A 24,266-nucleotide genomic window follows, 5' to 3' on the forward strand; every position below is an offset into this window, starting at 1 on the left:
GCAGTAAAACTGGTGTCAAATGTAGGAAGCGCGAGTGAAGGTTTGACCCTTGTGAGAATAATGGCGGGCGTCGCATGTTACGAAATAAAGGAAGTTTGAATTACAATTTTACGTCTTTGGAGGTTTAACTTCACAACTATTTTTTAAATAGTTAAAGCCATTGTAAAGTAATCTAGCTATCGCTTATTCATAGAGATTTTCCCTGTGTTCTGCACTTCGTTGAGAGTTTGTTTATTTTTAGACATCATGTTTTCTTTTCTTAGTGATAAAACCGAGCACGCGAGATTCCCGCCATTTTTGCTTTAGTAGCCAATCGAATTATGGCTCTCGTTCGTGGATTGGTGTGAGTAGGATATCGAGAGATCAGTAGAAAATAGTCCTTTTATCGAAAACAGTGTGCTTGTGCTCTTTGTACAAAAGTAGGAAAATAACGCGTCTTAAACGGGATTACGCCTTACAGAATTGTGAGTATACCGACAATATGTTGGAGAAAGTTTTTTGCTGTTTCGATTTTTGTTTAGATCCGATTTTTAGAATTGCTACAGTCGACCCACATGTATGCCTTTACTTTCAGTTGACTAGCTAGCTTGTGCTGATTAAACTAGTTCAAAATAACTGGTAGATCCCGTGGACTTTATTTTTCTGGTGTGTCTTCAATTCGAGTAGTACCCTGATCCGTGGTGCGAAACACCCTGAACAGCGTGGCTATTGTATTTAATATCTTGTTACTTGTTCATTATTACGGCCATGTCAGACGAACACAAAATGTATTGAGCGGATCTCTGTCGAATCTGCGGGGAAAAGCTAGCTAAACCTAAATGTTCAAAGAAGCCAGCTATCTTTGCTCTTCAAATCTCCAGTTCGTACAAGAGGATTTTAGTATAAGCGTGTTAAAGGACGTCGAGGAAGTTCACCCACCTCGCTTCTGTAAGAAGTGCCGGCTCACGAACACGAGCTCTCTAGTGTTCTGGGAACCACATCAAGAGGTAGAATGCAAAACTTGCAATCTTGCAACTGTGGTAAAAAAGGGAGGAAGGCCTTCAAAGCCTAAACGGGGGAGAGGAAAATTATCCGCGGCTGCGAGCCAGAAACGTCAGACGGAAAGCAAAGTTGTTGACTTCGGTAAAATGATCGGTGGCTTGGTTGAAAATTTGCCGTTCCATCTAGTCGTCGATTTTGGAGAAAACTTCAGCTTTGACGGAGAGGTTTTAAGGGAGTACTTCAGTTACGTTTGTCTAGATATATAAGACAAACCCGTAGAAACCGACTGTGAACACTACTTTTGTTCCGACTGCATCAAGGAGGTACTAACAACCTCTGGCAGTTTGTCCTGCTCCATGTGCAAAGAGGACTCATTAAATTCAATAAGAGTTCTCAGTCGCATGGTCATAAATTTCATCAAGGATCTGTCAGTGATTTGCAAGACTTGTGGTCAAAACACGAGATATGAGGACTGTGCCGATCACGTATGTATAAATATAAATGAACGTGCCCGACTCCATGTTCAACCCAGACCTATAGCAGGTGCTATGCAGCAACCTGAACCAGTCCCTGAAAATCCTCTGGAAACGGTACAGGAATTGGAGCAAGAGATCCGAGAGGGAAAACTAACTCCCGAGGCAGAATGACTTGGGACCTTGTTCGTGAAAGCGAAGTTAGGGTCTTCAACGGACGGAAAAACTGTAACTGTCAAAACAGGTGGAAAGGTAAGCCCAGACATGCAAACCTTTTTGAATGACAATTATTTTCAATAATTGTAGCCAAAGATTCAAACTTAGTTTGTTTGTCTTCAAACTTAAGTCCGTTTCCTTTTATGTTGAAAATAGGCACTGGACTTGCGACATGTGCCTCGCGCCCAGAAACGCTCCACTGAAGTAACGAGCTGCCATCTCCTCAGACGAACCAGGGACCTTGAGAATGTTGGAGCGTCTATCAGCCAGGGCCAAATGGATGTTCACGTTATTCACGGTTTGAGGCTGAAGTCCAAAGAAGAACGCGAAGTTGTCCTGCGAGAAGCATTGGGTAAGGAGTTATTGCTGGAGCTATAGCTCCAGCAATAACCTTCAGGTATACCTGAAGATCAAACGTTGGCGATGAAGGCTGACTTAAGTCTGTCTTGGTTTAAACTCAACAAGCTTCGTCGGTAAGTTAATTAAAGAGTACCACCCACCCCAGCACTATATCAGTTCTCTGGCACAACTGTATTAGAAAATTGGATATGCTGGCTTGTTTCCATCTTCCTGTTTTTCTATTCAGGTGGTTCAAAAAATGGGGAGGAAAGATGGAGAGTGAAAAAAGCAACGGATCCAGAAAAATAGTCAGCTGCAAGCGGATGATATACCGGACGAGATGATACCACTACAGCATAATGAAAAGAGGGTCAAAAAACAAGTCACGGTAATCAAACCCACACCAGCTGCCTACGTGGTCGACCTAAAGGGGAAAGTTCTCGCGTTTATGGATAAATGTGAAAAGTAAGAATTGAAATAGTTTTTTTGTTACATGGTTGTTTTCCCTTTTAGCCCTAATAATTCTCTGAATTATTAACCTTTGTTTATTCTCTATTACAAAGGCAAACATTTTGACGTGGCACGATGGTTCAATACCTGCTGAAAAAGTGTATTTGAAACTTGGTGGGGATCATGGGCAGGGCTCCATGAAAATGGAGTTTCAAAATGCCAATGTCCCAAAATTAAATTCGCCGCAAAACACAGTTGTATTTGCCCTGTCCGAAGGTAAAGACACCAGAAACAACCTCCCTACAATTCTGGATGGATACCGAGAGCAAGTCCGAGACCTTAATAGTACAACCTGGAGGTATGCACAAATGTTATTCTCAGGTACCTCACAGAAGCAAGATCTGAAGAGGAATACGCATGTTATGTCAGCAACTGGATGGGCATGGGAGCTGCAGATCAAACACAAAACCTTCCAAATCCTATTATACAACAATTACTTCAGCATTCGCAAACACTGAAGCAGAAAGCTGAACAGGAAGTAAGCGATAGAATAAATGTTTTATTACACTGTGAATGAATAAATAAATGATGTACATTCCAACATGAACAATTGTATAATTATGTAAATCATTTGATGCATGTCAGGATCAGCATTTTCTATCTTGTGTAGGTTGAGGCTGCTTCACAAATTAGGTCCCAATGAAAGTTCTCAAAAGATATGGGAAAAATTAATCAAGTCCTTGAAGATTTTCTTGTAGCCATCAACGTCAAACGACAGGCATATCACAGCATCAGTTTTGTTGGCAATCACATTAGCATCTGCCTTCAGGCAATACCAGAAGCATATGGTAATACTTATAAACTAAATCACCCTTTAATGCTCGGCTGCTGTTACCAAAATTATTGCAACAAAAATTATTTCAAAAAATTACATTGAATGTTTTGTATATTTTTAGAAAGAAAATATCAGTGGTTATGCAGAACCATCACAGAGGTGACCAGCAAGATCTGCCCACCATTGGCCACTGAGTTACTAAAAGTTCAGGAGAAGTTTGAGACGCTTTTCTCGTTGTTTGCAGTGTGCCATTTTAAATACAACAGCAGTAAACCGATAGACGACGAAGCACTTGACATACTGGGTAGTATTTTTTTGCTTTCATTAGAAGTATAAATATGCAACACACGCAGCATGTAAACATTAGAAACTCACTGACTATATCTAATATTTTGTTAAATATATTTCAGAAAACGACATCTAACAGTTGATGACCTATTTCCGCACAAACTTCAAGACAGCTACATTTCCCCCCAAGATGCACATGCTAGAAGAGCACACGGTTCCATTCATGAGGAAATGGAGGTTTCCACTTGGATTCTTTGGAGAGCAAGGCGGCGAGTCCATTCACCATGAGTTTGTCGGGCTATCCACTCGGTTCATCCATGTTAAACCTGACACATCGCGACTCAAAAAGATGCTGGACGAACACTTCATATATAAAGACGAACCCTGAAAACAGGGAAATCATACCTGAGAATTGAAGGCGACACGCAATTTAAAACGCAGACGGCAGCAATATGAAGAGTCACGAGTTTAAATGTTTCTGTTTATATCACAACAATCAAACATCAAGACATACAAATTCATTCGCAAATAGATATAGAAAGCTAGGCGAAGTGTGCCAAGAAAACAATAGGATTAATTTCTAAGTTTATTTGCAGTCAACAGGAATCCCGATGAGAAATGTATATTAAACACAAGGCCAAATGGACCCTGTCCATGTGTATAAAATCAGTAAATATAAACACGAATAAAGTTAACACTTCGTACGGGAGTGTATTTTTACTTTTAAAACCAAAGAACTAAAATATGTGAGAGTATAGCTTCGATCCCGTTACACGAAATTTAAATATGGCGTCGTTGCTAGGCTGTGAACGCTTTAATAAAGAAACATTTCAGCACTTAACGCGAAAATTTCTGTAACAGCTTAATGCACTAGTCAATTGAAACCCCCACCCCTTGGGTCCCGGGGAAGGGTAGGGGATTTGACATTGACTCTGGTCAAAAGGCATCAATATCCCTACCCCCTGAGGCCAGAGTTCAGATCAAACGGCCTTACCCCTGAGGCAAGAAAGTTGAAACTATCAAAAGTTTCAAGAAAAAAGAAATGCATTTAAATGTTTGTCTTCAAAGTTTACGTGTGTGCAGCTTTGATTATAATCATTAGTACAATACTAACTTCACATTCAGATATGTATGTCATATTTTTGGAAAATTATCCGTGCTTCAACAGGCTAAAACGCTCTTTAACTTTCACAGCAACATTCTCATTTTGTCGGAGATCTAGAACCTTACGGCTATCTTGGTATTGGAATAAAACCTGTGGAAATTGAAAGACGAGAACAATTAAGTTATGACATAAACCCTTCGATCTTCCGGATATCATTCGAATTTCAATGCAGATTACTTGCTTAATTCAGACTGAATATCAACTGCAGTGGATGATGAAGTGAAACAAGATATGCGTGGTTCAAACCACTCTTACCTTTCTCATGCCTTCCCCCATCTTTGAAGCTCCATACGTAGAACTAGTACCCAGTTTCTCTATTGCCAGCGCGCCCCACGTGGGGACGGAACCAGGAACCCAAAGTCGAAATTAGTCAAATGAACCACCCCCAGGGGACAGATTGTTGTTCAAAAGTGATTTAATGCCCCTATTATCCCCTACCCGTTCCCCGGGACCCATGCATTACCTCGAAAGAGAACCCTTCTAACATTGTAGTTTCACTTTCCGACGGCCAATTCCTTGGGAAAACTTCTGATTTTCCTCCACACGAGCCATAAAATGACTATAACAGAAGCAACGTGAGATATAGCGACGAAAATTCAGACCGAAACTATTCATTATTTCGAGCTAAAGGGCGTCAGCCCTGTTTCTCTCTAAAATCACAACCTTGGTCCTTCGCCACCATCTTGAAACCTTTTCCGGTCTCCAAGGGATTAAAAGAGGTGTATTTCATTGGTCAGAAAGCAATGACATTCGTGCAGGCGTTGGGCAAGCGTAGGCGACGCCATGAGGTACGTACTCAGGGCAATGGGAAATGCCTCTGACGGGAATGCGCGCTGGCTCAAGTTGACTTACTGCGCCTTTCAATACCCGGCCTGATCAATCGATGACAATCGATGATCGGAAATCCAATCGATCAATCGATATCAATCGATGACAATTAGTTAATTGCTATCGATTGCCATCGGCCAATCGATAATCACAAGCTCGAGTCCTCTAATTGCTATCGATTGCCATCCTCATTTTACTCTCCTGACCTACCTAAGTTCCCGGCTAAGTTAGAGTAGAAGTAACTGGCGTAGCGCTTATTGCGTTAGTAACTTCTTTGGCAAGTCCAGATACGATACGTATTTTATATACCCGCCCCAAAAAATATGGAAGTCAATGACATTGTTAGTCGATGACAATCGATGGGAATCGATAACAATCCATGACAATCGATGGCAATCGATGATAATCGATGATAATCGATGATAATCCATGATAATCCATGACAATCCATGACAATCGATGACAATCGAAAAACACAAAATTTTTGTTCATCGATTGGTAATCGATTTCCGATATCAATCGATTAATTGTAATGGATTGTTATCGAGTGCTATCGATTGTTATCGATTATCAGTTTCATCGATTGATCAGGCCGGGTTCAATAACATGCGGACTCTAAAATTCAAAGCTCAACTGACAAATATGTTTTTCGCTACCGTCAATCATTATTGGCGACAAATAGTAAACCACTCTAGTCCCCAGAGCCCACGCGTTTCGCGCAGTGGTGAATATTCTGGTTCCGGTTCCGGTTTGATTCTGCGAATGGGTCTAAGTCAAGAGATCATCAAATTAAGAGAGTGAATCTCCCATATAGGCCTTACAAGAGCTCACAAAAACAACAACGTGAAATAGCCACATTCTGTATATTCGAGAGAACGTGAACTATACAACGGCCAATTTTAAAAATATCTTTTTCGAGTTTTGACGCTGTCTTGTATATTCTGTTTGGAATATTTCTCACAGTGTAGACAAACCGAATGAATCTAAATTCTCGCGAGATTCGTAGGTTGAATGTTAAGTCGCTTTTTGATCGACGTTGCCTTTAACGTTGTTGCCTTAAATTGCTTTTTGCTACTTGGAAAGCGAGCGTCTGCCTGCACTTTCGACCATCTGTTTGTTCGGTTGCCTGGCTTGTGTTTGGGCGTTTCTTTGCTTTGCACTCGTTTGTCTAAACATTTCTCTGCCTTTCATTCAGTTGTTATTGTTTGTGCAGGGGACATCCGTCCCTTATTTAAACTCCCATTAAAGTTTCGAAATGTATTAAAACATACCGAGAGCCGAAGCTCCCTTGCTTGTGATCAAAATATCAAAGAAGACATCCCCACAGCGTTGGAGGTTTTCCTTTGCTTTGAAACGAAACGAAACGACATAAACAGATTCTCCACAAAAACATCCACGCAACGCGCGCGTAATATCCGTGGAAGAAAATTGTAAATATGCAAGTCATAAGAAAAGTAGCAGTTGTACAGTTGTACAAGAACTGGGTACAATGTCTAAAAATAACTTAAGAGGGGTTACCTTAGCTAGAGGGCCTATATTGGGGATTCACTCTCTTACTTTGATAATCTCTTGCTCTAAGCTCAATAATAGTTTCATTGCATACGTAAATAGAGTAACCGCTGTGATTAGTGACATATGGGAACGAGATTTATTGTTTACACCATTTCCTCTTGGATACACCAGTTGATAACTTTACACTACCTTTCTAGACATTCCGTTTATGTTGAAAACTTTACGGTCGGGCATACTAAAACTCAAAGGTATTGGTGAACGGTAACCCGCGTGCACTAAAGCATTTTTTTTTTCTGCTAACGGTACAGTCCGTCCTCTCGTAGCCTCAGAAAGAACCAAAATTACCTCTTGAAAATTTGCCGATCTGTTCTCATCACTCTAACTGAACGAAAAAAGCCTTGATCGGTAATGATCGGCAGACACGTTCTAATTTGATACACCGGCGAATGTTTATTGGCAATGAATAAACAATAACCTCCATTTGGCGCAAAAATGTGCTCCGACATTTTTCCGAGAACATTATCTGTTCTAGACAACGAGTAGTCCCTCTTTCGCTTAGTCCGTCGTGCGTGACGCGAAAGAAAACCGTGAGAAAAAAATGGCCACGCAAAATCCTGGGGTCGAGGAGCGCGAAAGGAGGGACTACCGCCCAAGCCGGGTAACCCGAAAACACTGACCCCCGGTCCGCGGACCCCCACAACGGACCGAGTCGGCGGACTACCCTACGGACCGGTCCATGGACTACCCCTACGGACCCCCTCTACGGACCACCCTAAAATAGTGTAAAAATAATAAATAAAGATTTTACTTATAGGTTGTCTAATAGTTACAGACTCGTGTCGGTGATTTTTCGAGTATTACACTGTGCAAATGTAACAGACTTGGGTTTTTAACACCCCACCCCTCCCCCCCTCCCCCCAAAAAAATGCTTTAAAGCTGTTTTCAGCGTAAGGAGATGATGCCGATGGTAAAAAGAAGGAAAGTTCTTACCTTCCATTCGTGGCTCAATCTGGCTATGGAAGATATATTTTTAGGCCATTTATTCTTGTTTGTATCTGTTATTCCTCTGAGCAAATTGTGAAGCCTGGAACGATTTCACGAACCCACGGGAGAATGGGCTGAACAAAATGGCAGAGGAGAAAGAGCACAAATTTCGAGGCTTCCCGGAGGCTTCCCCGTACGCGTCTTTCATATACTTTATGGCGACAGCAAAGGAAATGGCAATGTGTAATGATATAAACTGCACTCGAGCCTGAATCCAGGTCTGTTACATTTGCACAACGTAACGTTCGAAATTTCGCCGTCACGAGTAATCTATTAGACAACCCGTAACTGAAATATTTATTGATTATTTTTATTCTATTTTGGAGAGGGGGGCGGGGTGGTCCGTACAAGGGGTCCGTAGGGGTGGTCCATGGACCGATCAATAGGTAGTCCGCGGACCGAGGGTCAGTGTTTTCGGGTCACCCCTGTGCACATTGTTGTAGAGCAATGTTCCAGTTTCTTGTTTAAAGCAAATTGTATTTGCTCTCGAAAGCGAGTCGCCAAGTTCATAACAGTTATATAAGTTTGCGTTGCATCTCAGGGCATAGCCTGCCACTGTGAAAGTTTGGGTACCAACCCCTAGCATTTTATTCGCTACTGTACACTGTATGTCAAAGAAAGGAATGTCATCTGTTGGTGTGCAAAGATTATAATCAGTTATAATTGATATGTCTTTGTATGAATAACAGTGGTGTTCAAGTAGCAGCTACAGGATGATTACATGCCTGTTCCTGTCAGTCAATATATGAACAGTGTACACATGGGCAGCCTGGATTAGAACATCAAAGATTTTCAAAGCAACCATGGCCGGGTGAGATATTTCTAAGGAAATATAAATTTAAGGTCCTTATGATTTCTTATATAGGCATTGGTTTTTATTGTAAACAATATCTTACTGAGTGTATTTTTCTTGTGCACTAATAATATTGTTGTAGAACACAGAGACCACTGTTATGACAGAGATATATAATGTGTGAAAAGTTCTATAAACAAATGCATCCAGGAAAAAATTAAGAGGCTGTCTCTGTAAGAACCGACCACTGATTTTACTTCGAAAATTCGATTTTTCTCATAAGCTGGGATTTCGAAGCCCTTACCTAGTCAATCACTAAAATGAGTTTTATTTCATTAAAAGTTCCAATTGAAGTTTTCTAGGGTTGATTGAAGTTCAGTCCGCTCGACACAAGTTTCATGCCCGCCGAAACTGGAAAAATAGCACATATTGCCAGCGCTCTAAAAAAAATAATATTCGCTCAAAAGTCCCAATTATTTTTTTCAGCTATAGATATATCATAGCAGTTTGTTTAGCCATGTTGCAATTATAATTAAATGCTGTTCCTTCAACGATTAAAAGAAGATTTTCTACCCGTTAAATCGAGTTTTGAACCAAACGCGAAAATAGCTCTACTTTGAAGGCACGTTTTAAAAATGTGGCACCTGTTTGAAACTGCTGAACTACATGAATAGAAAGTATAAACGTCCCTTAATTTAAAACAGTGATAAAATTTGCCTGCCCACTAGATTTTCAAAACTAACGACCGCTTAAAGTTCAGGAAATTTTGAAAATATTCCAGTGAGTAACTAACACACTCGCCTTCTTAAAGTGCTCCGATAAATTCCCGTAAATCTCTTACCTGGCTTCAAGATTAAAGTTTTGGTCCTTTGTATATGTAGGGATCCTTGAAACCTAGGTAGCAGTAAAACTTCCAGCTTTTCCTTCCAACTGTAGGTTTGTATATAAAGTAGAGTTATACGTTCCTCATCTGTGTCGAGCGTGACCGTCACATACTTTGATGTTCTTTGTATTACTGACCACTGTTTTCCTCGAAGCCGGTTTAATCATGTAGACTCCTCTTGAAAGGTTTGTAGAAGCACTCTTATGGACAACTCTCGGCACACATACATGTATGAACAGTAAACGGTGATTTGGAAAGCCAGGTAAGGATTGGTAATGCCACGGCCATTTTGTGTTTACAACAAATGATTTAGTTCCCATTACTCACGGGAAGGTTGGGAACTAAATCACTTGTTGTAAACACAAAATGGCCGTGGCAGTTATCAATCCCTCCTTGGCTTTCCAAATCACCGTTTACTGTTCATACATGTATGTGTGCCGAGAGTTGTCCATAAGAGTGCTTCTACAAACCTTTCAAGAGGAGTCTACATGATTAAACCGGCTTCGAGGAAAACAGTGGTCAGTAATACAAAGAACATCAAAGTATGTGACGGTCACGCTCGACACAGATGAAGAACGTATAACTCTACTTTATATACAAACCTACAGTTGGAAGGAAAAGCTGGCAGTTTTAATGCTACCTAGGTTTCAAGGATCCCTACAAAGGACCAAAACTTTAATCTTGAAGCCAGGTAAGAGATTTACGGGAATTTATCGGAGCACTTTACGAAGGCGAGCTAAACTCCAGAATACCCGGCCACTTATTAGCATCTCATTGAATAAGAATAGCAACTATTGTTATATACCTCGTTCTTGAAAGCACACCGGCACATGTAAATAAAGTGGCCGGGTATTCTGAAGTTGCTCGAAGGCGAGTGTGTTAGTTACTCACTGGAATATTTTCAAAATTTCCTGAACTTTAAGCGGTCGTTAGTTTTGAAAACCTAGTGGGCAGACAAATTTTATTATTGTTTTAAATTAAGGGACATTTATACTTTCTATTCATGTAGTTCTGTACGGGTCCGCAAATGATCCCAGGACCGCAAATGATCCTGGACCGCAAATGATCCCCAAATTGGACCGCAAATGATCCCGGACCAGAAATGATTCCCATTTTGGACCGCAAATGATCCCGATCAAAAAATAAGGAATGGCATGGATGGTGGGATGGTGTGGATAGAGAATTGGCGTACGTGAATACTGATGTTTTTTATTTAAGCCATCTCATAATTATAATGGCTTACAACTTGATTTTTTTTTTTCATACTTTCGACTAAACTTTGTTGCTAACTACGATGTTATGAATATCACCACTCAATCATCAAAACACAACTTGGCTTACATTTCTTTGCCATTCTCAGTAGAATTATGATCAGTGCAACATACGCGACATATCCTCCTTTGTTAAACTTTGATATTTGGGTGTTATAGTTAAATCACATTTTATCAGCCATTAACGCCACTCGTCTAAAGTTTTAAACTAAAATCTAACCATGAAGCAACTATTACAGAAGACGCTGTCACCTGAGTAGACCCACAAGCCTACAACGCTTCATCACTCTGAAAAACACCTAGTGTGTAGCACTGGAAATTTGAACAAATTTATTTTATAATTTTTCCTTGGTCGTATTTTGGCTTTAATTCCTCGGAAATGACTACTTGAGTATTCTAAGAAGCCAAAATTCCAAGCTATCATTATGAAGTTCAACTTCATGACCACGCAAGGCCAAGGCTTGCGCTTCGTTTTGACAAGTTAGCTCTTTGATAGATGTTTGATACTATCGCCACCGGGATTTCGAGAATGTTTACAAGTACGTGTTTTTCTAAGACTTCTAATTCAATAGATCGTCTTCACGTGACGTGTTTTTATCTTCATCAGGCATAAGAGGCGGTATATTTATATCTGTTTACAATTAGCGTGCTTCGTTTGGAAACCAGAGCATTTTGAATTTCAGAGTTATGGAGCTTGCGTGACACAAGGCTACGATCGATTTCGTTGAAAAATATATACTTATCTCATGATTTTGAGCCTTTTTAGAAGTTAGAGCATCAGGAAAAGTGCTTATGTAAATGCTTGTTTGTTTAGTACTGATAGTCAGTCGCCTAGAAAGCCAAAGTAAGTTCCAGATGTTTACACTATATTCCGGCCACCATATTGGTGTACCACGGATGTACACCAACACGGCGTTTTCTTACTGGACTCTGTAAATTTCTAAAAAACATTTACGACGAATATCTGACGTTTGGGGAAACGCACAGGCCTAAAACTTGGAGAAGTGTCTTATTTAGTTATCTTCTATAGCGTACATCACAACTTCTTAGCTTTTTCCATTGGTTGGTTTTCGATTTATTATTTCTGTTATTGCGTGACAGTGAAAACGATCTGTACCCTTCGAAGAACAAAACAGCAATTGTGGAAAGTGTTTTTGCAAAATGATAAAATATGTTTTTTAGATCATTATTTTTGTACATGTTCTCACCTTCCTCTGATATAAGTCCATGCCATTCCTTGTTTTTTGATCGGGATAATTTGCGGTCCAATATGGGGATCATTTCCGGTCCGGGATCATTTGCGGTTCAATTTGGGGATCATTTGCGGTCCGGGATCATTTGCGGTCCTGGGATCATTGGCGGACCCGTACAGTTCAACAGTTTTAAACAGGTGCCACATTCTTGAAACGTGCCTTCAAAGTAGAGCTATTTTCACGTTTGGTTCAAAGAAAATCTTCTTTTAACCGTTGAAGGAACAACATTGAATTATAATTGCAACATGGCTAAACAAACTGCTATGATATATCTATAGTTGAAAAAAATAATTAGGACTTTTGAGCGAATATTATTTTTTTTAGAGCGCTGGCAATATGTGCTATTTTTCCAGTTTCAGCGGGCATGAAACTTGTGTCAAGCGGACTGAACTTCAATCAATCCTAGAAAACTTCAATTGAAATTTTTAATGAAATAAAACTCATTTTAGTGATTGACTAGGTAAGGGCTTCGAAATACCAGCTTATGAGAAAAATCAAATTTTCGAAGTAAAATCAGTGGTCGGTTCTTACAGAGACAGCCTCTTAATTCTTCATGGATGCAGCTTCTGAGAGATCCCCAATATTAATGGAACATACACTGTACATACATGTAAAAAAGTTCAATAATTTATTACTTAAGATTGTAATGCTTTGTTTGGTTTCTCTGTATTTACAGACAACTTGATGGGATTATAATTTCTGCACTAACTTCATTGAACAAACTGACTTGGAAGGTGAGTTCTGCAACCCATCCTGTGTGTAGTAATATCAGAGCTGCAACATTGTGACAGATACACTGTATTACATTATTAAGAAACTCATATATTGGCTGCGGTCACATCTACGACGTAACTAAAGTTTAACTTAAGTTAGTGTTAAGTTACGTGACGTCATACCTAACTGTAGTTAGTGCTTTCGGTTAACTTTGCGGTCACACCACGCAGTTAACTACAGTTAGTTGTAATTAGCCTATGGATGATGTCAGAATTATAAGAGGTTCATTACAGCCCTGTGAGGAAGGTCTGGAATTCGTGGAATTCATCGCAGCAAATACAAGGATGGCTGCACAAAAGCTTGAAGGCTTCATGTGTTCAACTTGTTGTATGTAAATTTTTTGTTTTTTGCTTTTGGTTTTCCCCTTGCTTCACGCTCGGTTTTTATTGGTCTTTATTTTGCATATTTATATATGCTCATCTCGCACGTGCAAAAAGAATTGTCACATTCTGATTGGTTGTTTGTTTGTAAACTTAAGACTAACCCATGAACCTTGCTTGGGTATAACTATAGTTAGTCTGTATTGTTTTGGATCAGCGAGGCATAAATTTTCTAACTATAGTTAGAGTGAGCAGAGAAGTGCTCACATTACCGAAATAGCTAACTATAGTTATCCCTGGCTTAACTATAGTTAGTAGCCCAGATGTGACCGCAGCCATTAACTAATTATTTAAAGTGCCTGTTAAATTAATCAGTTTTTCTTAGAGATAATTTACTCATGGTTTATTTAAATAATTATACTAATGGAGAAATAACAACAACATAGAGTCTCCAGTAGCTCAGTGATTAGAGCATCCAGCTAGATCACGGAGGGTCGTGGGTTCAAATCCCATCTGGGAGTTGGATTTTTTTTCCGAGTATATGTTTCTCCCAGAATTTACACTTAATTTAAATAATTGCTTTTTTGACTTTAAAATGATATTTATTGTGTTTGGTTTATGGTGCTTTTAAATCAATTTTGTGATAATCTGCATTGGGTATGGCATCAATTAATATTTTGCCAACACGAAATGGAGAACTGGGTCTTAAGCAAAGTTGCAGGATTAGTATTTTTGTTGAAAGAAAGGGTTGAGAAATTTGTGACATTCTACAGACAGCCTTGCCATTTGCAACGTCTAGTAGTGCTGTACAAATAGTGTTGTCTAATTTATAAATTATTTCAATCTGTTGTTTAAATGATTGCCTTATAACCCCATGTCCAGCTTTGGTGCATGTAGGATATTGATGCATTGTTGATCCATTTTGCTGTAAATTATCTTTAATTGATGTGTCAGTCAAAACATATCTTGGATATGTGGGGCTCTTCTGACAAATGTTGCTATGCCTCATACATGTAACCTTTTAGTGCATTTCGTTGTGTAGTGCAGACAAAATACATCTACATAATATAACTTACTCACAGCTTACTTATAATTCTTGGTATCATAATTATAATCATAGCAACATTAATTAATTGAACCCAATAACAGTTCCTATAGTCCACAATCTCAGTCGAGAACAAGAACAAATCACATTGAAAATGAATAAAAAAATTATTATTAGAAGCCTATGCAAGTAATCATGATCAGCCAAAAAATTTTATATTTACCGTTCATGCCAGAGTGATTTTGCTTATTGCAAACCCTTCCAGCAGGAGGAGACTCCATACAAAAGTGAAGATGGCTAACTGTATCTTTGGGGATCAAATTAGAAAACAAAACTTTCCAACTTTTCACATGTGTATACTATTTTGGTATTTTTGCGAGATTTCATTTGGTAGAGATTTAGGGACTGAGTGTATTGTAACCACTGCATTTCAATCATACCCCACAACAAAAAAAATGTGTAAATTTCTTTTGTGTGGGAGTCCCCGTGTTAACTAAAGAGAATATAATGATTAATAATAATGTCTTGTCTTTCTGAATAAGGTAGAAAAGAACAAGAAATGCTACCAAAAAGCACAGAAGACAGTTCAGTTATGTGATCAAGATTTTTGGTGGCTTCCCAGAAATCCTTAAAATCATGGCTCTATTTTCATCATCACACCATCGGGGGTCACCATCTTACACCTCGATCTGCTGATGTAATCCTAGGTCCGACTACAACTATTAAATCGTTCGCAGTTTACCTCACAGACATGTTGGATTATTTTCATTGGTAACAACATTCCAAAAAATAACTGAAAAAAATAACCGCTTTTAGGCTTGGCTAAATTTATATATTATTTAAACTCAAGGTATATTAAGAAATTAAACCCTGCTCACAAATAATTAAGCATAGTCTAACACAATATTAATTAGGAGGGTTACAGAGATATAATGGTCTTGTTTTGGGATCCTTCTCGTGTTGTCGAGAGAAGACAGGATTCAATCGACATTCGAATACTTAATGTTTTAACCCTCAAAATACAAATTACGAGGCAAAGCCAGTGTTAAAACAGAATCCTCAAACAAGGTAAAAACTCCGTATACGATACAAAGAATCTTCATTTATAGGTCTTATAAAACAAATCTCAAGGTGGTTTGAAATAGTCTCCACCATCTTTTCAGCATTTCTTATTTCATAGGTATACTACCAGAAGTTGAACCTAATGTAGAAAACTAGGTCGAGTGACGGCAATGCTGGTCAAACGTGAGTAAGCCCAATAGCGCACAAGTGGCTGCTAAGGGGAAATCGTAAATATACTATTGGCAAGGAACGTGTTTCGTTCGCAAGGAAAGTGCCGTAGCGTGATCAAAACCAGAGTACTGGCCAACCTAAAGGAACGAACCATGACAACTTCAATCAAATACATGTCGCTGACGAGAAGCGCGGGATCACTTGTGAAAGCGAGTTACTATTGGTTTTGGTTTTACTTGTGATTGAATATCTAACTTGGATGGTGCGAGCGTTTTAGAGCCAATCAAACCGCGTATGATGAAAAACCAAAGTAAATGTGACACTCACGTGAAAACTGCTCTGGTCCCAGTATCAACATTAGTCACCCCTTTCTTTAACATAAAAATCACAAAACCCTATGATCCGAAAGCTGAATAAAAGCACTTAAATTGGCCGCAAAATCATTATTATAATTGTGATATTATTGTGGCCAGCATTGATCCTCTCAAGTCTGCCAAAGTCTCAGAAAGTAAATTGTCTTAGCTAAAATAGCTTAATGTGTGCTAATAAATCTTTCAAGAGTCTTAGGAACTGTCCCAAAGTAAGATAATCCAGACTTTCTTATAGCTCTTGCAGCAATGCATTTCAACCTCAGTCTGCTCTTCACAGAAAGGATCCTGCGTGCTTCATCAGTTTCAGCGATATCCATAGCTGTTTTCCCTTCATTGTTGACCAGGTCTTCGTGGATTCCTCCATCAAACAATATCTCCAACTCATCCATTAAGAGCTGAAGATTTTCGGTACAGGGCTTAAAAGTCACAGCTAAATGAAGAGGACTGTTTCCTTTGGTGTTAATGGCGTTCACATTACAGCCTGCATGCATAATAAGCTTCATGGTCTCAACACAAGGAAGCTTGCGTACAAGGCGCAAGCATTCCTCTTTAATTTCGGTTTTATACCAAGCAGCCAAGTGTAAAAGTGTATTTCCATCACGAGTGCGAGGGTTTAAACGAAGAAATCTTTGCAGCAAGTCAAAAATGCCTGTGGTCTCCTTACGTTCTGGAACTTGGACTTTGGTGTATATCATTAATAAATACAGAGCACAATAAATCAGTTTTTCTAGTTCCTCTTTAAGCAAATTGGCTTCATGTTCCTCCAGTTTCGTTGTACTGGACATCAACTTTTCTGTTTGTCTCTCATATTCTATAACCAGTCTTTCAAACACTCCTTCTACACACTCTGATCTCAAAAGCGCTTTCATGTGCACCATTTCGCCAAATAAGTCTGCCATCATTTCTAACTCTTCTCTGACTAACACATTAGAACGCTGACCTATCTCCATTGCATGGTCCCACAAACTAAAGCATAGTTCATAGTTCTCTGAGTCAGCAAGAACCGCACCACGGTATCTAATTGGATCGCGAAGTTCTGTATTATCAGTTCCAAGGATTCTCTCTCTGATTATAAGACCCTCCATGTGGATGGCATGATCATCACCTTCTAACAGAACAAGTTCTTCAAGGGTTTGACTCTCTTTTCTATTCTGATAAACTTCAAGAGGTTCCATTTGCTTTTTAAGAAGGGGGCACGATTTTTCTTGAACCCTTTCTTCCATGCCACGCTTCATGTATGAAAATGCTTTCTCGATGTCATAAACTTTAGGTTCATTAGCAATAGTGGCACCAAGAAGCTCGAGTCCTTCAATTCTCTGTTCCTTTGTACATTCTGGCCTGTTTATAAAATACTCCACCATGTTAATCTTACACTTAGTACACGCTAAAAGAAGTGGTGTTAACCGTTGAATATTTTTCAACTGCGACGCCCCAAGAGCGAGCAGTTCATTGGCAATCTCAAAGTGTCCCCTTTCAGCAGCATAGTGCAGAACGGTGTTGCCTCGTTTGTCTTGAAGCTCCATATTTGCCCCACGTTCGAGAAGATAGGTGACAACGTTCATATGGCCGTTGCGGCATGCCACCATCAGGGGGGTACTATCAAAATTGGTACGAGCATTAACATCGGCCCCATTTTCAATCAAACAACTTACAATATCAAGGTGTCCATCGTAAGCAGCTGCCCTTAAAGGAGTCGAGTTTTTCAAAGTTCTTCCGTCGACGTCTGCGTTTCGCTCGATTAACAGTTTCACAACATCAAGATGTCCAGTGGCAGCAGCAGCCCACAAAGGTGTACAACCCTCGATAACTTCTACGTCAACTTTCACAGTTCCTCGAGCTTCGATGTCTGCTTTGTATCTTAGAAGCATCTTGACAGAATCCAGGTTTCCATTGCGAGCGGCGATGATTAAGGGAGTGGTGATTTGATCGCCATCTTTTGTTTTCGTTTCTAAAGCGGTGCTTCTTTCACTGATGCTCATCCGCTGAAGAACATCACTAAGTACAACAACCGCACCATCCCGAGCAGCTTCATAAACTATAGCAACAGGATCCGTATATTCACTTTTTGATCGTTTTTCACTCATACTACACGGCAGATTTGTGAGAAACTTGAGATGCTACTGAGCTATGCTTGTTTTGTTGTGAATAATGCTTACTGTCGATTGTTTAAGAGAAAGCTACTGAGACCACTGCGAGGTCACAACCTTAGCTGTCAGTAAATTCAGTTGTCGCGATACTGATATTTTTATATCTATTTAAGTATAGACCAGTTACATTTTCTTTCTATCAAAATACTGCCTCTAGCTTGTATGTATGTGATCTATAAGACCAACAAACTGATCGTTACAGTGTGAATTATGAGATGTTCTGATGTCTGGATGCAAATCTATTTTAAACTACAAAGGCGGCGCATTTAATTTAAACAATCGGCTTCTTTTCTCTGTCAAGTAACGCACGATTCCTTCCGGCAATCCTTGGTATTTTATATCATCCGGCTTTTCTGGGGAAAACAGGAAGTTGCATGGAAGTTAGGCATGGCGCGCGCGAGTACTTTCAAATTACCCATAGCTCCACGTTGTTCAACATTTAGAACAGTTTTGCTTACGTTTCGGGAACATGGTATGCAAAAATCAGGGAAGGAAATTTCGAATGTGATTTGGCGTGTTCCATTTACACATAATGTACTCGAAACGCTTGGAAAATTCCAGAATGAGCTGACTAGCCAGGTATCAGGGTTGAAACTGACAGAATGCAGGGAAAGCTTAAAGGTAAATAACGTAACCAACCTAGTCCCCACAACCCACGCGTTTCTCGTAGAGGTGAAAAATCTGGTTCCGGTTTAATTCTGCGAATGGGTCTAAGTTCGATAATAGTTTCATTACATAAGTAAATAGAGTAACCGCTGTGATTAGTCACCTGTGCGAACGAGATTGATTGTTCACAACATTTCCTCTTGGATACACCAGCTGGTAACTTTACACTACCTTTCTAGACATTCCGTTTATGTTGAAAACTTTACGGTCGGGCAGACTAAAACTCAAAGGTATTGGTGAATGGTAAACCGCGTCCACTAAAGCACGTTTTTCTGCTAACGGTACAGTCCGACCTCTCGTAGCCTCAGAATGAATGACCGACCGACTGACCGACTGGATGGATGGATGGATGGATGAATGATTGAATGAATGATTGAATGAATGATTGAATGAATGAATGAATGAATGAATGATTGAATGAATGATTGAATGAATGATTGAATGAATGATTGAATGAATGATTGAATGAATGATTGAATGAATGATTGAGTGAATGATTGAGTGAATGATTGAATGAATGATTGAATGAATGATTGAAGGAAGGAAGGAAGGAAGGAAGGAAGGAAGGAAGGAAGGAAGGAAGGAAGGAAGGACGGAAGGAAGGAAGGAAGGAAGGAAGGAAGGAAGGAAGGAAGGAAGGAAGGAAGGAAGGAAGGAAGGACTGACTGACTGACTGACTGCAAAATTACCTCTTGAAAATTTGCCAATCTTTTCTCACCACTCTAACTGAACAAAAAAAGCCTTGATTGGTAATGATCGGTGATGATTGGCGGACACGTTCCAATTTGATACACCGACCAATGTTTATTGACAATGAATAAACAATGACCTCCATTTGGCGCAAAAATGTGCTCCGACATTTTTCCGAGAACAAAATCGCTTAAAATCGCCTCCAGGATTTCGCGCGGCCATTTTTTTCTCGCGGTTTTCTTTCGCGTCACGCACGACGGCCTAAACGAAAGAAGGACTACTCGTAGTCTATATCTGTTCCGAGAAGCGGACAGTTTTCCGAGAGCCGTACTTCGAATAAACTGTGAGCTTTGAGGAACAGATAATGACCAAGGACAAATATCCGAGCATATTTTCGCGCCAAATGGAGGCTATTATATTCATTAGCCTTCAATTATTTTCCGCAACACGAGCCGTTTTGAATCTTGGGGAAATGCCACTCGGATATTCCTCAGTTTTATCTGGGGAATATCCAGTCACGTGACGCGATTAGACCAACCGTGCGCGAGCGAACTGAGATTAACAAATTGTCATCAGTTTTTCATGCGTCTGTCCTATTGTTGATCATGAATTTCGTCATAACATTGTCAAAGTAGCTGTGGATCTACGAGGCGATAGCCGAGTAAATCCGCAGACTACTTTGGCAATGTTATAACGAAATTCTTGTCAATAACATGACAGACGCATGAAAAACTGACGTCAATTTGTTTTTTTACGATTACAAATTGTCAAATTGTCCGCTCTCGCTCGTTGACGCACCGCATAGATTATTATTGTCTGTCCGCTTATTGACAATGAAAATTAGCTAATGAGCGCGCTCGAATCTATGCAGTTATTGTAAAATATATGATAAACTATAAGTTTTGTCATTATATCTCTCAGTTAGTACGCGCTGTGATTGGTCAATTTAGCGGGCCGTATTCTCCTGTACGGCCCGCTAAACTTAAAGTTGTTTTTTTGCCAAACTGTTCCTTGATTTATCGCCAAGTGTTCTTAACTTTTATAGCAAGTAAAAGTTTAAAACTTTCTTTTACTGTAAATTGTGTATTAAAGTGTGTTTAGGACTTAGAAACGATTTTAAATTGGTTCGTTTTGCTTTCGAGGCATGTCAGATATTTGAAGCCATTCCGTGTAAATAGAATTCGTTCCGAACCCCGCAGGCTCACAGTAGAGATACAATAAATATCTTACTAACCTCGTCTTCTCGGTCCGTACTGTAAGTTCCGGATCCTCGTTTTTTCCCCTTCGATTTATGGCCCGCGTGCTTCGCGCTTGAGCCATAAATCGATGGGGAAAAAATCTCGGTCATTAACTTACAGTACGGACCTCGAACTCGGTTAGTAAGGGGTATATGTCGACCAAAAAAAAATCGCTGAGAGAAAAAAATATGCACCTTTGTTCCTTTACACAATAATGTGACTGAGAGGTCCCGATTCTCTGACTGCACAAGACGCAAGAAAGTGATAATAAAAATTAACGAAACCAAAGGACTGGTTTATCTCGCTGATCTTTGTTGATAATACTTACAACATCATTATAATAGGGGAATAATTTTAGTAAATCTTGAGTAAACTACATATATTAAGGCAGAGTGATCTAAATTGGCCATAATTATCGATTACATTAACCTGTTGTAACTAGAAAAGAATGACAATTATAAGACTGACTTTCAAGGGAAATTGTTATCTCGTGTGACTTGTGTTCTTTCCATTTGTTTTGCTAATTCTGGAAAGAGCAGCAGCCATATGGTTTGTCCCGACTAAGCCCCCGTTTTTGTTTTTGTTTTTTTTTTTTTTCACTCTTTCCTTACAAAGGAGGCCGTGTATATGCACGAAATAGAGTAATGGCTCAGCACATCTGAGACTGAGTTCTAGTCTCCAATTCTTTCACTGTTGCAATTCATGCGTCTGACATATTTCTTCTTTTAGTCTGGACTGATTCAGCCAACTGTGAACGTTAAGTACGTCGGATGATTAAACACCTTATATTAAGACGGTCATTAATATAATTGTGATATTATTGTGTTATCCTCTGGCCAGCATTGATCCTCTCAAGTCTGCCAAAGTCTCATAAAGTAAATTGTCTTAGCTAAAAAAGCCTAATGTGTGCTAATAAATATTTCAAGAGTCTTAGGAACTGTCCCAACGTAAGATAATCCAGACTTTCTTACAACTCTGGCAGCAATGCATTTCAACCTCAGTCTGCTCTTCACAGAAAGGATCCTGCGTGCTTCATCAGTTTCAGCGATATCCATAGCTGTTTTGCCTTCACTGTTGACCAGGTCTTCGTGGATTCCTCCATCAAACAATATCTTCAACACATCCATTAACAGCTGAAGATTTTCGGTACAGGGCCTAAAAGTCACAGCTAAATGAAGGGGACTGTTTCCTTTGGTGTTAGTGGCGTTCACATTACAGCCTGCATGCAAAATAAGCTTCATGGTCTGAACACAAGGAAGCTTGCATACAAGGCGCACGTGTTTCTCTTTAATTTCGGTTTTATACCAAGTAGCCAAGTGTAAAAGTGTATTTCCATCATGAGTGCGAGGGTTTAAACGAAGAAATCTTTGCAGAAAGTCAAAAATGCCTGTGGTCTCCTTCCTTTCTGGAACTTGGACTTTGGTGTATATCATTAATAGATACAGAGCACAGTAAATCAGTTTTTCTAGTTCCTCTTTAAGCAAATTGGCTTCATGTTCCTCCAGTTTCGCTGTACTGGACATCAACTTTTCTGTTTGTCTCTCATATTCTATAACCAGTCTTTCAAACACTCCTTCTACACACTCTGATCTCAAAAGCGCTTCCTTGCGCACCATTTCGCCAAATAAGTCTGCCATCATTTCTAAATCTTCTGTGACTGACACATTACAACGTTGGCCTATCTCCATTGCATGTTCCCACAAACCAATGGTTAGTTCGTAGTTCTCTGAGTCAGCAAAAACTGCACCACGGTATCTGATTGGATGGCGAAGTTCTGTATTATCAGTTCCAAGGATTCTCTCTCTGATTATAAGACCCTCCATGTGGATGGCGTGATCATCACCTTCTAACAGAGCAAGTTCTTCAAGGGTTCGACTCTCTTTTCTATTCTGATAAACTTCAAGAGGTTCCATTTGCTTTTTAAGAAGGGGACACGATTTGTCTTGAACCCTTTCTTCCATGCCACGTTTCACGTAGTAAAATGCTTTCTTAATGTCACAAACATCAGGGTCATTGGCAATAGTGGCACCGAGAAGCTCGAGTCCTTCAATTCTCTGTTCCTTTGTACATTCTGGCCTGTTTATAAAATACTCCACAATGTCAATCTTACACTTAGTACTGGCTAAAAGAAGCGGTGTTAAACGTTGAATATTTGGCAACTGGGACACCCCAAGAGCGAGCAGTTCATTGGCAATCTCAAAGTGGCCCGTTTCAACAGCATAGTGCAGGACGGTGTTGCCTTGTTTGTCTTGAAGATCCATATTTGCCCCACGTTCGTTAAGATAGGTGACAACGTATATGTGGCCGTTGTAGCATGCTGTCATCAATGGGGTATGCCCAAAATTGTTACCTGCATTGACATCGGCCCCATTTTCAACCAAACAACTTACAATATCAAGGCGTCCAATGTAAGCCGCTGCCTTCAAAGGAGTCGAGTTTGTCAATGTTCTGGCGTCGACATCCGCGTTTCGCTCGATTAACAATTTAACAACATCAAGATGTCCACTCGCAGCGGCAGCCCACAAAGCTGTACAACCCTGAATAACTTGGTCGTGAACTTTTACAGTTCCTCGAGCTTCGATGTCTGTTTTGTATCTTAGAAGCGTCTTCACAGAATCCAGGTTTCCATTGCGAGCGGCGATGATTAAGAGAGTGGTGATTTGGTCGCCATCTTTTGTTTTCGTTTCTAAAGCGGTGCTTCTTTCACTGATGCTCATCCGCTGAAGAACATCACCAAGTACAACAACCGCACCATCCCGAGCAGCTTCGTACAATATAGCTACAGGATTAGTGTATTTACTTTTTGATAGGTTTTCACCCATACTACTCAGCAGCTTTCTGAAAAACTTGAGATTTTACTGAGCTATGCTTGTATATTTCGCTGAATAATGCTCACTCAGTCGTTTATTTAAGAAACAGCTACAGATGACTGCGTGGACATAACCTTCACAAAATTTGAAATTTAAATTCTCAGCAAACTCAGTTGTCACGGTACAGTTATTTTCATATTTATTTAAGTGTAGACCAGTTTCGTCTTTTTTGTTGTCAAAATATTGCTGCTAGCTCGTATATACCTCATCTACAAGACCTACAGATTTCTCGATATAAATGTGAAAAAGCAACAGCTGCCATGTTTTCGGGAAACGGACAGAAAAAAAGTTTCCCTAGAATGTCCCAAGGATAAAAATGTTATAGGGCAGGCTAAAATCAATCAAGCAATACTGACCTTCAAAAAGCACTCTAGACAACCTAAAACAGCGTTTTGATGAATTCGAGAGAAAACGCACGTTGGATGTCCCTGTAAGATAAAAGACAATGCCCACGCCATAATCATGAAGTACTTATGCGATGCAAGAATTAAAATTTGATGTCAAACAATAGTCAATGTTCTTTTTATAAAGGTATTCAGGAGTCAAGTAAGAAGTGTTTCTATATGATCCAGCTACAGCAT

At 39.7% G+C, this 24,266-nt stretch overlaps 2 pseudogenes; both read right to left on the reverse strand.

Moving 5' to 3' along the window:
* Nucleotides 1-13,621: 13,621 nt before the first annotated feature.
* LOC145494732 (protein fem-1 homolog B pseudogene) lies at nt 13,622-19,215 on the reverse strand (annotated as a pseudogene).
* On the reverse strand, nt 19,209-24,261 carry LOC145494733 (protein fem-1 homolog B pseudogene; annotated as a pseudogene).
* Between the last annotated feature and the right edge of the window lie 5 nt (nt 24,262-24,266).

The sequence above is a fragment of the Orbicella franksi genome, chromosome 8 (assembly GCF_964199315.1).
Source record: "Orbicella franksi chromosome 8, jaOrbFran1.1, whole genome shotgun sequence".
Classification (NCBI taxonomy): domain Eukaryota; kingdom Metazoa; phylum Cnidaria; class Anthozoa; order Scleractinia; family Merulinidae; genus Orbicella; species Orbicella franksi.